The sequence below is a fragment of the Leptodactylus fuscus genome, chromosome 5 (genome assembly GCF_031893055.1).
Source record: "Leptodactylus fuscus isolate aLepFus1 chromosome 5, aLepFus1.hap2, whole genome shotgun sequence".
NCBI classification, from domain to species: Eukaryota; Metazoa; Chordata; class Amphibia; order Anura; family Leptodactylidae; genus Leptodactylus; species Leptodactylus fuscus.
In genome coordinates, this window is record NC_134269.1 from 115,862,898 (window position 1) to 115,876,479 (window position 13,582).

Here is a 13,582-nt window from a genome sequence, read left to right on the forward strand (position 1 = left end):
CAGTCAAACAGAGTCGCTGCACCCCGTCAAATTGTACTGATGAATACAGACATTTTGGAGGCTTAGGTTAACTAGTAGTCCTAAATTCTTAGCTCGAAGCAGGACAGGGTTGCTATTTTATGTGTATTTATTGTCATCCAGTGAGGCCACACAGAGAAAGAGGCAAAATAAAATAAAAAAAAAGGGTGCAAAAAGTCATCCTATGCCATATACAGCGCAAGCGAGGATTATCACACGGTTAAAAACTGGAGGGTGGGTGATGGCAAACTGTTATGTATAGCCACATAATTTACAAATACCTTATAGGGATTTGTAATTACTAGTAAAATTGTAGTAAATAACCTGTACATGACCATTGGAGGGCAGATCCAAAATATTCGCTAAGGCCCATCCTTTGAACCATTACATTCAACACAACTGAGATTTCCTTCTACTGAATTTACAAAACATACATAAACCCTGCACACATCTACAGACTGCCTTTACTTTCACGTCTGTATTCTCCTGATAGACATTATACTGCGTATGGAGGCTATTCAGTGTGCCCTCACTCTTAAAACAAGTCCTTTGAGGCTGGTTGGGAGTCATATCTGGCTAAGCTTCCAAAACTGCTTGGAATTACAGCAAAACTCAAGCACTTACCAGAAAGCGATGTCTTGAGCAGTGACTTTTAGGTGGTTCTAAAAACACAGTGCAGTGCAGTTTCTTTACCAGGAGTCAGATAACATTAGAGTCACATCAACTGTAAGGTCACAAGCACTTGGCAGCTTTCTGTCAGACACAGATCACTATCATCCTGCTTATCCCAGTCACACTCTATGCATACCACAGCCTATAGAAGAAGAGTCATTTCAATGCCAAGTAACTGTAGACCTTAAACCAGAACCATGTGATGCCATACAAATACACTATACAGTCATTCCGATGCTCTATTTTCATTATTAATTCTGACAGTCCACTGAAGTCCCATACAAATGGCAAGGACTGTATCCTACTACACCTAAACATGAGTTGCCATAGTGTAGAGACATCACAAAGTCAACAGCATGGTTAAAGCTGCAATTGTTAAACCAAAAGTGTTAAGGTATATTCACACATGGCAGTTTGAAATTTCTGCAATTGTCCCATTCAACTAAATGAAAATGCAGAAATCTATGTGGTTGCTGCTGGAAAAATAGAGGAGTTCCAGATTAAAAATCAGTTCCAGTTATTTGAAGGGGGGGGGGGGGGGTTCAGCAGCAAACTCATGGATTTCTACCTTTGCAGTGAATTGAACAATCGTAGACATATATACAAACGGTATCCGGCACCAACATGACGTTTTTCTAAAACTTAGCTTTTATTTTCGATGGTTAAAACCATACATCATATGACCTTCCATTAACATGTATCATATCATTTCAGGAGTTATTGACTGACGCGTTTCGAGGACATGTGGTCCTCTTAGTCGTAGTCAGACAAACGTAGTACAGACAATCGTAGACAGTCGTAGACAATCCTAGTGAGGACTATTTAGCTCCATTGTGAGCAGGCTAACTTCTACCTTATCTTGTGTGCTGTATTTGTGGTACAAGAAGCCCCCACCACCTCCCCCATGGTGTTGCTGTCATGGGAACTGCAATGTATGCTATGCTACAATTACATGCTGTGGTACAGCTTTGCAGTACATTAAAGGGGCTCTATCAGCAATATTTTGCTGTATGAGCCCCACATATGCGTGAATAAACTTTAAAAAGGCTATTCAGGCACCGCTAATCTTCTTTTAAACCCCCGTCCTGTTTTAAAATAAAACTATAAAAACATATAGGTAAATGATAACTGAACGTGCACCCTGGGCGGTGATGCACGATCCGTCGTCATCTTCTGGCACGCCTTCCTCTTCTTTCGGCGACGCCCTCCAGTCCTGGCTCTTCCCCGGCTTCATCTTCATCCTCTGCCGGTGGTTCAATTCTGATTGCTTGAAAGTCGGCGTGTGCGCAGTAGCGCTCCCTCTGGAGCTACTGCGCACACTCCGGCGCCATTTTTCACAATGACAGTGCCATCAGAGTGTGCGCAGTAGCTCCAGATGGAGCGCTACTGCGCACGTGCCGGATTTCAACCAATCGGATTTGAACTGCTGGAAGAGGATGAAGATGAATCCGGGGAAGAGCCAGGACTGGAGGGCATCGCCGAAAGAAGAAGAAAGAAGAGGCAGGTGTGCCAGAAGATGATGTCGGATCATGCATCACCGCCCAGAGTGCATGTTCAGGTATGATTTAACTATATGTTTTTATAGTTTTATTTTAAAACGGGACGGGGGTTTAAAATAAGATTAGCAGTGCCTGAATAGCCATTTTAAAGTTAATTCACGCATATGTGGGGCTCATACAGCAAAATTTTGCTGATAGAGCCCCTTTAATATTAGTAATTTGTCTATTTAATAAAGTTTTACTTTTTTTTTTATTAAAGGAAACATTTGGTCTTGTAAGTAGACAACAAATACAGAAGAAGAGGTATAAGCAAAAAAAAAACAAAAAAAAAAAAACAAAAAACAACAACATGGGCCCATTCAAACTCCCCACCAAAAAAAATTATCTTGAGATATACATCTGTATTTGAGATTATACACCTGGCTATATAATCTTTGTGTTTACTTTGTACCAAGCTTTACTAGAATTCAAAAATCCTTTCAAGTAATGCCAAGTCCCACACAGGCATTAACAAAACCTTTATACACATTAATAGAAAAGCTTATATAGTTTTATGTAGCTGGCAGGAAGCCATTGGTTTAGGCCCATAATGCTCAGGGGGGGCTTTTTATAGACTAAACGCTTTAAAATTATATTTTTAGCTTGAGCCTCTTTACAAAAAATATTGTGAAGATGAGAGAAGTAAAGAAGAACATTCCTGGGTGAATGAATACCAAGTATAGTGTGGTATTGCAATGACTGCTATCAGAGATATGTACTCTATATTTTTGTGCCAAATGCCTTTCCCGATGCCACCACTGCACACGCACAGTACCTGAGAGACACACGTAGCATCTCTGCTGTTACTTATTATTATTGGTTGTTTATATAGCACCATTAATTCCATGGTGCTTTACATACTGTAAACAAAGTACACAAACAAATATAATACTAACAATGACCGACTGGCACAGTGGGGTAGAGGGCACTGCCCGCAAGTGCTTACAGTATAGGAGGGAAGGGGGGTAGAGACAGAAGGTGAGGGGAGAGACTGTACAGATGGTGGTGCGGTGATAGTGTAATTGGAGGTTGTAGGCCTTCCTGAATAGGTGAGTCTTCAGGGCCTTCTTGAAGCCTGTGATTGTGGGGGTCAGTCTTATGTGTCTTGGTAAGGAGTTCCAGAGTATGGGGGAAGCACAAGAGAAGTCTTGGAGACGGTTGTGTGAGGAGCAGATGAGAGCAGAGCGGAGTAGGAGGTCTTTGGAGGATCTGAGGTTACGTGTGAGCAGGTAGCGGGAGATTAGGTCAGAGATATATGGAGGGGACAGGTTGTGGACGGCTTTGTATGTTAGTGTTAGTAACCTGAACTCAATTCTCTGTTACTTCGTATTTGCATGCACAGAGTTTACTAAAAGAATTCTCCTGCAGAGTATAAACAGTGGAAACCAAAATTGTAGTATGCTAGGCACTCTTTATATGTATATCTGGGGTGCTTGAGGAGATGCAATTCCAACAGCATATAACAGCCTTAATTTCCGTGATGAGTGTGGGCATTAGTGCCGGGTCTCTACTTAGGCAGGCCCTTGGCTCTTATTTTCTGCTATGCTTCTGTGTTGCGGCACTACTCATTCCTCCCTCTCCTTTCTTTTATTCCCCCGACCCCAGGTTGATTTATATGTTTTTATTTCTTTTTTCCCCGTTTCTCCCTGGTAATTTATATATCTACCTTAATCTATGTGATGCTGGATTGGTTATTTCATATTGTTATCACGTTGCATTGTACCTGCATTTTGTTTGTTCCATTGCTTATTATGCTTCATTTGTTTTGTTCCCTCTTGTTGCTATAATTCAATAAATACCCTTGAAACTAAATGCAGGATCAGGAGCAGTGACGTTTTGGATTCTGATCAAGAGTTCCTCTCCTCTGTGTCCACAAAGTAGACAACATCACTGCCTTCAGCCTTCTCAAACTATGACACACAAAAGTGTGTCAATCTCCATTTCTGTGATAACTGAGGCAGTAAACACGTGAGCTTCTCCTGTATAGACAAATAATGAATAGGTATTCTAACATAACGGAGGGGGAGACAACACTGCAGAAGACAACTAGATGTGTAAGGGAGAACACCGACCTATTCATTTAGTAGACAGAGAGCAGCAGACAAAGCGTTTTCAGACAACAACAACATATAACGTATTCACCGGAGAAGTGATTATGGTCTTATTTCTGGGGATTTACCGTAACTGCCGAGACCTGATCACAAGAACAGGGATCCTACCTACACTATTTGAATAGCAGTCACCTGCAGATAGATAAGAAGTTTTGATTCTTGGAAAACCCATCATTAAAAGTGGATTTTTGGGATCCCTAGGATATATCAATATCAGATAGAAAGATCAGCTATTTAGAACATACTTATGTCAGTGCTGTGGCATATTCATTGCCTGTCCATGTACTGTATATGCGTGTGGTTTATTCAATAGTAAACATTGTAGAGGCTGTAGCGTTTACATAGCAGCCATGTTGACTTCAGTAGCTGATCAGTAAAGGGTATGCTTACATGGTGGAAAATGAAGAGGAACTCCTTTTAATTTTCCGTCGCCATATTCGGCTGCAGTTTAGCTGCGACAGGATGCGGATGCAGATGGATGGCCATAACCAGCAGGAAATCTCAGAATCCGTGGCAGGATGGAGCAGGACACTTATTTTTTTCAGCATCCTGTTGTGATCTCTACCTCCCATTGAAAACAATGGGAGGCAGATTCTGGGCAGAATCTCCATCAGAAAAATTCCTCTATGTGAACGTACCCATAGGTTACAAAGAAGTGGACCCCCTCAAATTTGATAGTCAATGACAGAAAATCAATATCCTGATGCCAGGAAACCCCTTTAATACAGTCCTATGAAAAAGTTTGGGCACCCCTATTAATCTTAATCATTTTTAGTTCTAAATATTTTGGTATTTGCAACAGCCATTTCAGTTTGATATATCTAATAACTGATGGACACAGTAATATTTCAGGATTGAAATGAGGTTTATTGTACTAACAGAAAATGTGCAATATGCATTAAACCAAAATTTGACCGGTGCAAAAGTATGGGCACCTCAACAGAAAAGTGACATTAATATTTAGTACATCCTCCTTTTGCAAAGATAACAGCCTCTAGTCGCTTCCTGTAGCTTTTAATCAGTTCCTGGATCCTGGATGAAGGTATTTTGGACAAACAATTCAAGTTCAGTTAAGTTAGATGGTCGCCGAGCATGGACAGCCCGCTTCAAATCATCCCACAGATGTTCAATGATATTCAGGTCTGGGGACTGGGATGGCCATTCCAGAACATTGTAATTGTTCCTCTGCATGAATGCCTGAGGATTTGGAGCGGTGTTTTGGATCATTGTCTTGCTGAAATATCCATCCCCGGCGTAACTTCAACTTCGTCACTGATTCTTGAACATTATTCTCAAGAATCTGCTGATACTGAGTGGAATCCATGCGACCCTCAACTTTAACAAGATTCCCGATGCCGGCATTGGCCACACAGCCCCAAAGCATGATGGAACCTCCACCAAATTTTACAGTGGGTAGCATGTGTTTTTCTTGGAATGCTGTTTCTTTTTGGACGCCATGCATAACGCCTTTTTTTATAACCAAACAACTCAATTTTTGTTTCCAAAATGAAGCTGCCTTGTCCAAATGTGCTTTTTCATACCTCAGGCAACTCTATTTGTGGCGTACGTGCAGAAACGGCTTCTTTCTCATCACTCTCCCATACAGCTTCTATTTGTGCAAAGTGCGCTGTATAGTTGACCGATGCACAGTGACACCATCTGCAGCAAGATGATGCTGCAGCTCTTTGGAGGTGGTCTGTGGATTGTCCTTGACTGTTCTCACCATTCTTCTTCTCTGCCTTTCTGATATTTTTCTTGGCCTGCCACTTCTGGGCTTAACAAGAACTGTCCCTGTGGTCTTCCATTTCCTTACTATGTTCCTCACAGTGGAAACTGACAGGTTAAATCTCTGAGACAACATTTTGTATCCTTCCCCTGAACAACTATGTTGAACAATCTTTGTTTTCAGATCATTTGAGAGTTGTTTTGAGTAGCCCACGATGCCACTCTTCAGAGGAGATTCAAATAGGAGAACAACTTGCAATTGGCCACCTTAAATACCTTTTCTCAGGATTGGATAGATCTGGCTATGAAGTTCAAAGCTCACTGAGGTTACAAAACCAATTTTGTGCTTCAGTAAGTCAGTAAAAAGTAGTTAGGAGTATTCAAATCAATAAAATGATAAGGGTGCCCATACTTTTGCACCGGTCAAATTTTGGTTTAATGCATATTGCGCATTTTCTGTTAGTACAATAAACCTCATTTCAATCCTGAAATATTACTGTGTCCATCAGTTATTAGATATATCAAACTGAAATGGCTGTTGCAAACACCAAAATATTTAGAACTAAAAATGATTAAGATTAATAGGGGTGCCCAAACTTTTTCATAGGACTGTATATATCCAGCCAGTATATAGTTGTTTCCATATACCGTATATAATCGAGTATAAGCCGACCCGAATATAAGCCGACCCCCCTAATTTTAACACAAAAAACTGGGAAAACTTATTGACTCGAGTATAAGCCTAGGGGGGAAATGCAGCAGCTACTGGAAAATTTCAAAAATTTAAATGGTCGGAGTTTTTGGGTGCAGTAGATGCTGGGGAAGGGGAGGGGGTGTTTTGGTTGTATGTCTGCCCCTTCACTGAGCTTGAGGACTGTTTTTTCTTCCCCCACTTGGAATTCAGTCTGGCTGAACATAGGGTATCTGCAGTGCTTCTATTAACCCCTTCCCGACGGAACAGGAGCACTGCAGATACCCTATATTCAGACCGGGCACTTTCAGACACAGGGATACCTAATGTGTATAATGTGTGTCACAGTCATTTTCTATTTTTGTATGTATTCTAGGGAAAGGAGGGATTTAGAACTTTTATTTTTTTTGAAATCTTTTTTTTTTTTTTTTTTGCTGTACTTTATGGGAGATTCTATACATTACTAATGTGGCTGGTCATAGACCCCCCCCTCCTAAAAAAAAAAAAAAAAAAATAATTTTTTTTTTTTTTTTGCTGACTCGAGTATAAGCCGAGGGGAGCTTTTTCAGCACAAAAACTGGGCTGAAAAATTTGGCTTATATTCGAGTATATACGGTAATTACTTTCAATAATAAAGTAAGGTTGCTGAGAGTAGTCTGACTTGACCTAAATTCAAGTGATTTTCAATGAAATGAAGGATCTACTTTTGGAATCACCTTATGTAACATTTCCATCACAGCAGGACACAAAATGCTGGAGGCCAAATGTGACGCTCAGTCAACATGACAAAGCAAAGATCAGTGATATACCATGGGTTAAAGGTAAGTAAGGGGAAAATGCCAATAAGATCTTCAGAGCAAAGATTTATGCAACATCAGTAATTATAGTGTACTGTACAATAAGCAGACCAATATCCATCACGACAAGATGATGTGGAACTAGTATACAGCTGTCCATAGGGAGCAGATGGTTATAAATATGCTTGTGTAGTGTCATGCATTTACAATGAGCAGAAAGTATATTAGAGAAATCTAACATGTACAATTAAATATCATTGTGATACCAGGAAATGCAGTAATATCTGCATTCATACATACATAGTGTGTCCACATTTCAGGATCCACCCCCCTACATTAGATCTTGGGAGTCCGATTTGGGGACAAGCCTATCTGCTGCTGATTGGGACCGCTGTTTTCTCCTCTTGCACAAGCTGCCCTTACCCTGTAGTGCTAAGGAGAAAAATTTGAAACTGCTGACCCGATGGTATCGCTGCCCTACCCTCCTTCATAAATTTTACCCTACGGTCTCTGACCAGTGTCGACGCTGTAGTTCCGCGGAGGGTTCCCTCCTGCACATTTTGTGGGAATGCGAGGAGATTAAGCCCTTCTGGCTGGCTGTGTTCTCGCTGTATGAAAAGGTTACTGGCCGCTCTCTGACCCCATCCCCGCAAATGGCTCTCCTCTCCCTCATTCCTGGCAAACTTTCGGAGGTTACGGGCGATCTTTTGCGCCACTCCCTCATGGATGCCAAAACTGTTATACTTCGCCACTGGCGTATCTCCGTCCCTCCCTCCCTTTTGGAGTGGTTGCAGGAGTTTCTCCTTATCTGTAGAATGGAGTACCTAGTAGAGATGGACTCGCGAGATCCATCCAAGTTCTAAACCCTCTAGCGGCCGTGGGTGGTGTTCCAGGAGTCGTTGGAGTTTTCCTCCCTGTTCGCCTGATCCCCTCTGTATGACTGCTTCTAGTCCTTCAGAGTCTGTCCTCCTCCAGCTTTGCCTTGCACAAGATCTTGTTCCCCTTTTCCTGCGTTTGATGTATGCCTTGTCCACCCCTCCTTCCTTTTGTTCCTATTGTGTGAGCCCAGTATTGTCCATCCCCCTGCCCCTTTGTCCTTCTTTTTGAGTTTTTTTGTTTCTGTTTTTGAAACTATGCTCTACCTGACGGGGTTTTACCCCTAACATTTGCCTCTTATTGTGGCCACCTCAATTGTCCTTGGGATACGTTATCCCTTTTCCTCTTATTTTCCTTTTCTTTATTATTGTTATTTCTTGTTTTCAAAATTCCTAATAAAATTTGATTACACCTATAATACATGATGCCCACTTTTTCTCTAAACTTCCAATATCCTCAGTCTCAAAATTATTTTACATCTAGCCTCTGCCCGCGACTTTGTCTGCAGGTTGTTGGAGTGGATGATCCGCCTATATTCAGCAAATTGCTGCCGTGGATGGTTTGCCTGTTCCGGCATTTCAGCAGCTGTCAAGCTGTCCTGCTGCAGAACTTGTTCCTCATGCCGTGCTCGTGATTGTTCCAGCATCTCAACAGCTTGCTGGGACGCCATATAATGAGCGCACTCAGCGCACTGTTGGCTTTCTAGCAGTATATAAAACCTCATGTGCCTGAGGACATGAAAGGTCCTTTTTAAGCTCCGACATGTTTAAAGGGCAGTGACAGACAGGGGGATGTGATTCAGAACTCCAATCAGAGGCAGCCAATGTCAAAGCTCAGAATCGCATCCCTTGACTGCTCCTGTCTGACACTGCCCTCCTGACAGTACAAAGCCTAAATAGCATATGAGGCACCAAAGCTAACAGCAATGATTACTTGAGTCTGATAAAAGCTGGACTTAGTGAAGGTGGTGAAAGGTCATCTTTAACTAACTGTTATGTTCTTTTCCCAATAAGAAAGTCATTTGCTTTCCTAATCTATCAGCCCATCCTGTGTTGGGTCTGTTCTTTACCAGGGGAATGAGTAACAGGGAACAGATGTTGGATGAAGGATTATATAGAATGATATGCCACCAGATAATTTACACATGCACGAGCTGGGTGCCATCTGTATAGTTATAAACCAAAACCCTGATGTATACAGTAAAAACACAAATAGTGTGAAGGCTTGAATTGTTTTCTCACTTTCTAATGTCATCAACCTGATCCTCCCCATTCATAGGTCAATCTTGAATATGGTGGAGAACAGATCACAGCAGAGACTGAGTTATCGCACAAGGCAGCCACATTCTGTATTGGGCTGTGCAATAGTCAACAAAACAACCACAATACTGGGAGTCAGAACCCGACCAAACATGGATGGTCTCCTCTAGGAACAGAGTATCAACCCTGGAAATCCCTTTTATAAGAAGCAACAACATTAAAACACAAAGAAAGCCCCAAGACATCCTGAAAACGGCTGTCAGGTTCACATAAACCAAAGAGGTGACTGCCTTGTATATCTGACCTTTGTGTTTAGCAATGGTTAATAATAGCATGAGATAGTGGCCATGATGATATTTCTGCCTGAAAATGTGTCAGACATTACAAACAGGAAAAAAACAAAAAAAAAAAAACAGTACATACTGTTTGTCTAGTAAATACTGCAAACATGGTAATACACCTCCAAAAAGCTACTGAGAAACAGAGAATTAACAAAATTATAAAGGTCTCTATAGATCATGTAGACTGTACTGAATAGGGTGCTATGAAAACCTGTTCACACAATGCAAACTGACAGCTGCAAGACTTTAGGAACAAAACATACTTGTACAATCTTCCTTTCCCAATAATTCCAAGTCTACTTGCGTTTTTATTCCTGTAATGCATTATGTGCTCCCTAGGAACAGCTTTGATCTGCTTCTTTAATAAAAATCACATGACACATACTGCTATAAACAGCATGTTTTTTAGACCACTGAAAAAGATTTGTCATTGCCAAAGATAACACATCACACAGCATAGTGATATCAGAAATGTCTGCGGTCTACAAATCTATACAATCATGGTTGTTTAGGAAGAATTGGAGTGATTTTTACCAGAGCCACTGGGGACGGATCTTTGCAGAAAGTTTGCCACGTATATCGTACCTGATCAGTCAAAGCTTTTTATTGGATGTTGTAGCTGTATCCTCTCTGAGTTTATGAGTTTTACTTGTACCATTATCAGACAGATGCCAAGATTTAGACAACCCACGCATTGCAACAATTGCTGCTGGCAGATTCAAAGTGCACTCTCCTCACTCCATAAGTAGCTGTAGATATAAATTAAATGTAGTGCCGCAGGCACCTATATATTTTAGTACTACCTTTGCATAGCTTACGTAAATATATTACTTTACCTATCATATTCCATAGTACTATGCAGAAATATGAGCCATACCGCATGCTCCAGAGCAAGAACTGTTCGCTGCTACAACTCTTGGTTTTACTAATAGAATGGGATCTAAAGATTCCTTTCACAAAACTGTATTTGGACTGAGAAATTCAGCATGTGTATTGGCCCGATCGTGGCCGGTCTAAACTAAGCTCCTGGCATTGAGCGAGTTCCAAAGATCATAGTACTATATATCTGTATAATGTGCGTTCAGTCTGTGCAGTATTTTGGGGTTCGAGGTACCTACTGAGTATCTCAATATGTCTAAGAACATAAGATGTGTAACATTGTATGTATCAAGAATATGCAAAACGTTCCAGGAATCAATTAGTATGGGTATGTCCATGCAGGATTTTTTTACATTGATTCTGAAGCGTAGAAAGTGTCAGGACCAAAAAGGAAGACTTTTGAAGGTGTCCCACCTTGTGAAAATACAGGATTTTTGGCTGCTGCAGAAATGTAGTGGGAAGAACACCGCATTTTACAGTACCAGCAAATTGAATGAGATTTAAAAGGGAGTTTCTATCATTAGAATCCCTTTTCGAAGGAATAGCACGTCGAAATAGCCTTAAGAAAGGCTATTCGTCCAACCCTACAGTTATAATTCTTCTCTGCGCCATTGTTCCGTTGATATTCCGTATTTTTTCCAGTATACAAATGAGTCTCCAGACAGCATTCGGGGTATCCCCTGTGCTGCTGGAAGACTCTCCAGCGATGCCTCAATCTTCTTCAGCCGCACCAATCCGCCATGTCGCCATCACCGGGCCGAGCCTGCGTTCGGGATGGAAATCCTGCACATGCTCACCTGGCTCTGTCATCGGGCTTTGGGCAGAGCCGACTGCGCGTGTCTGTTCGGCCATTTTACTGTGGCCACTTACATTACACGAGTATACTGTTTCCAGAAAAACTGGAATATCAATGGAACGGTGTGGAGCAGAAGTATAACGGTAGGGGACGAAAAGCTTTTCTTAAGGCTATTCTGACGTGGTATTTCCTCAAAAAGGAATTCTAATGATAGAATCCCTTTAATTTCATCTCCATTACACATTATAGGAAAAAAAAAAATCATGCATGCTAATTTTAGCTGCATAACTATGAGCATTTTCCTACAGACTTATTAGGTGGTGGTGGTGGTGGTGGTGGGTGTGTGTGTGTGTGTGTGTGTGTGTGTGTGTGTGTGTGTGTGTGTGTGTGTGTGTGTGTGTGTGTGTGTGTGTGTGTGTGTGTGTGTGTGTGTGTGTGTGTGTGTGTGTATCGGGGGGGGGGGGGCAGCAAAAACTCAGTTTATTAGTTTGTGTTTTTCACAGTTAGCACACTAACCCATTCATTTCTATGGCCCCATACACACGACCGTGTATTTTACTGGTCCATACATAGTATGGCGCTGTGAGCAAAAATCTTTTACAGACCATGCTCACTGGGGCACGGAAGCACAAGCAGCACACAGAAGACACGGTCGTGCACATGTTGCCTGAATCTGTCTTCCATTGTTTTCATTGACTGACAGCAATGAACACTTCTTCAGTGCACTGAAAAAGAAGTGTTTTGCTCTAACTTGCTGTGTTTTCAGCAGCAGAAACGGCGTTGAAACCATGATTAACCCTGTAGAACAGGATTACTCCATGTGCAGAGCCATGGCAGTAACCTGATGCTCAGTTTTGGCAGTCTGGCACATGTTTCACAGCCAAATTACTTGTTGGCAGCTAAATACAGTACTTTATCCAGAAATTGCTGCTCCACTGTATATCAGAACACAGGTGTCTGCTTGGAAAGTGTGTTATGCCAAAAGGAATGGCTGCCTGGCTTCATAATTCTAGGTGTAAGTAATTATCATGTCCCACCAAGTGTCCATGTGCAAGTACAGTACATCAGTGAGTAAGGATATATGCATTAGTCATACAGCAAGTGTGCTATGCACCCCTACAATGTGCATGTATATGTGTTAGCCATAGCACCTGTATTACAAGATAACTATATATAGGTACTAATAGACCATGTTCTAGTTATCAGGAGTATCTATTGAGCGCGTTCCTGTACGTTGCTCAGACAATTCATAGTAATGGGCCTATATAACAGGTGGAATACAATAATCTGGAGCTGAAGATGGAATTTTGTTATTCATGTTGGCCCACAATTACTAATGCTAATATTTAGAGAGTGAACATAAGACACTTCAGACGATGCGCCAAATTTATCAATGTAGCCCACTGTGTATAATAGATCTGCTACATCTTGCTAGAACCGGGACTTTCTTTCACCAGCTAAGCCTGGCTTACATTACATTATCATACAGAAGGGAGAAACTGATGCAGACAGGCCATTTAAAAATATAGGAGAATTTTTTGACTTGCCAAACCCTCTTTTCTAGACATATCTGGAAAGAGTCTATCAAGGTGCAAAAGTAAGAGAAAACAAAAGCTAGGGAATGGCATGTGTACCAGTTGTCTAATGTGAAATAATAAATTCACCCTGCAATTTACAAGTGAACAGATGTGACTAATGGCACACTATGTCCTATATGGTGTATAGTGGATGGTCATGGACATGATACACTGACCAGAGATGCTACATTACTAGATACCTGATAGATAGCAGTGTAGCATTCAGCAATGTGCAGCTCTTCCCTAGGACATACCTTGTGTACACAGCTGGCAGTCACCCTCACACCAGCGGGAGGCGGCAG

General features: G+C 41.5%; 1 protein-coding gene across 4 annotated transcripts in view; it reads right to left on the reverse strand.

Annotated features, from left to right (window-relative positions):
• PHTF2 (putative homeodomain transcription factor 2) overlaps positions 1–13,582 on the reverse strand; it is a 78,348-nt gene that overhangs the window by 64,416 nt on the left and 350 nt on the right. Inside the window, exon 1 of one of the 4 annotated variants that reach the window (XM_075274101.1) lies at positions 643–825. The exons of the other annotated variants lie outside the window; for them this stretch is intronic. The gene's annotated coding sequence lies outside the window, so the exon portion shown is untranslated. Of the gene's footprint in view, positions 1–642; positions 826–13,582 lie in introns of those variants that run through there. 4 annotated transcript variants of the gene reach the window in all.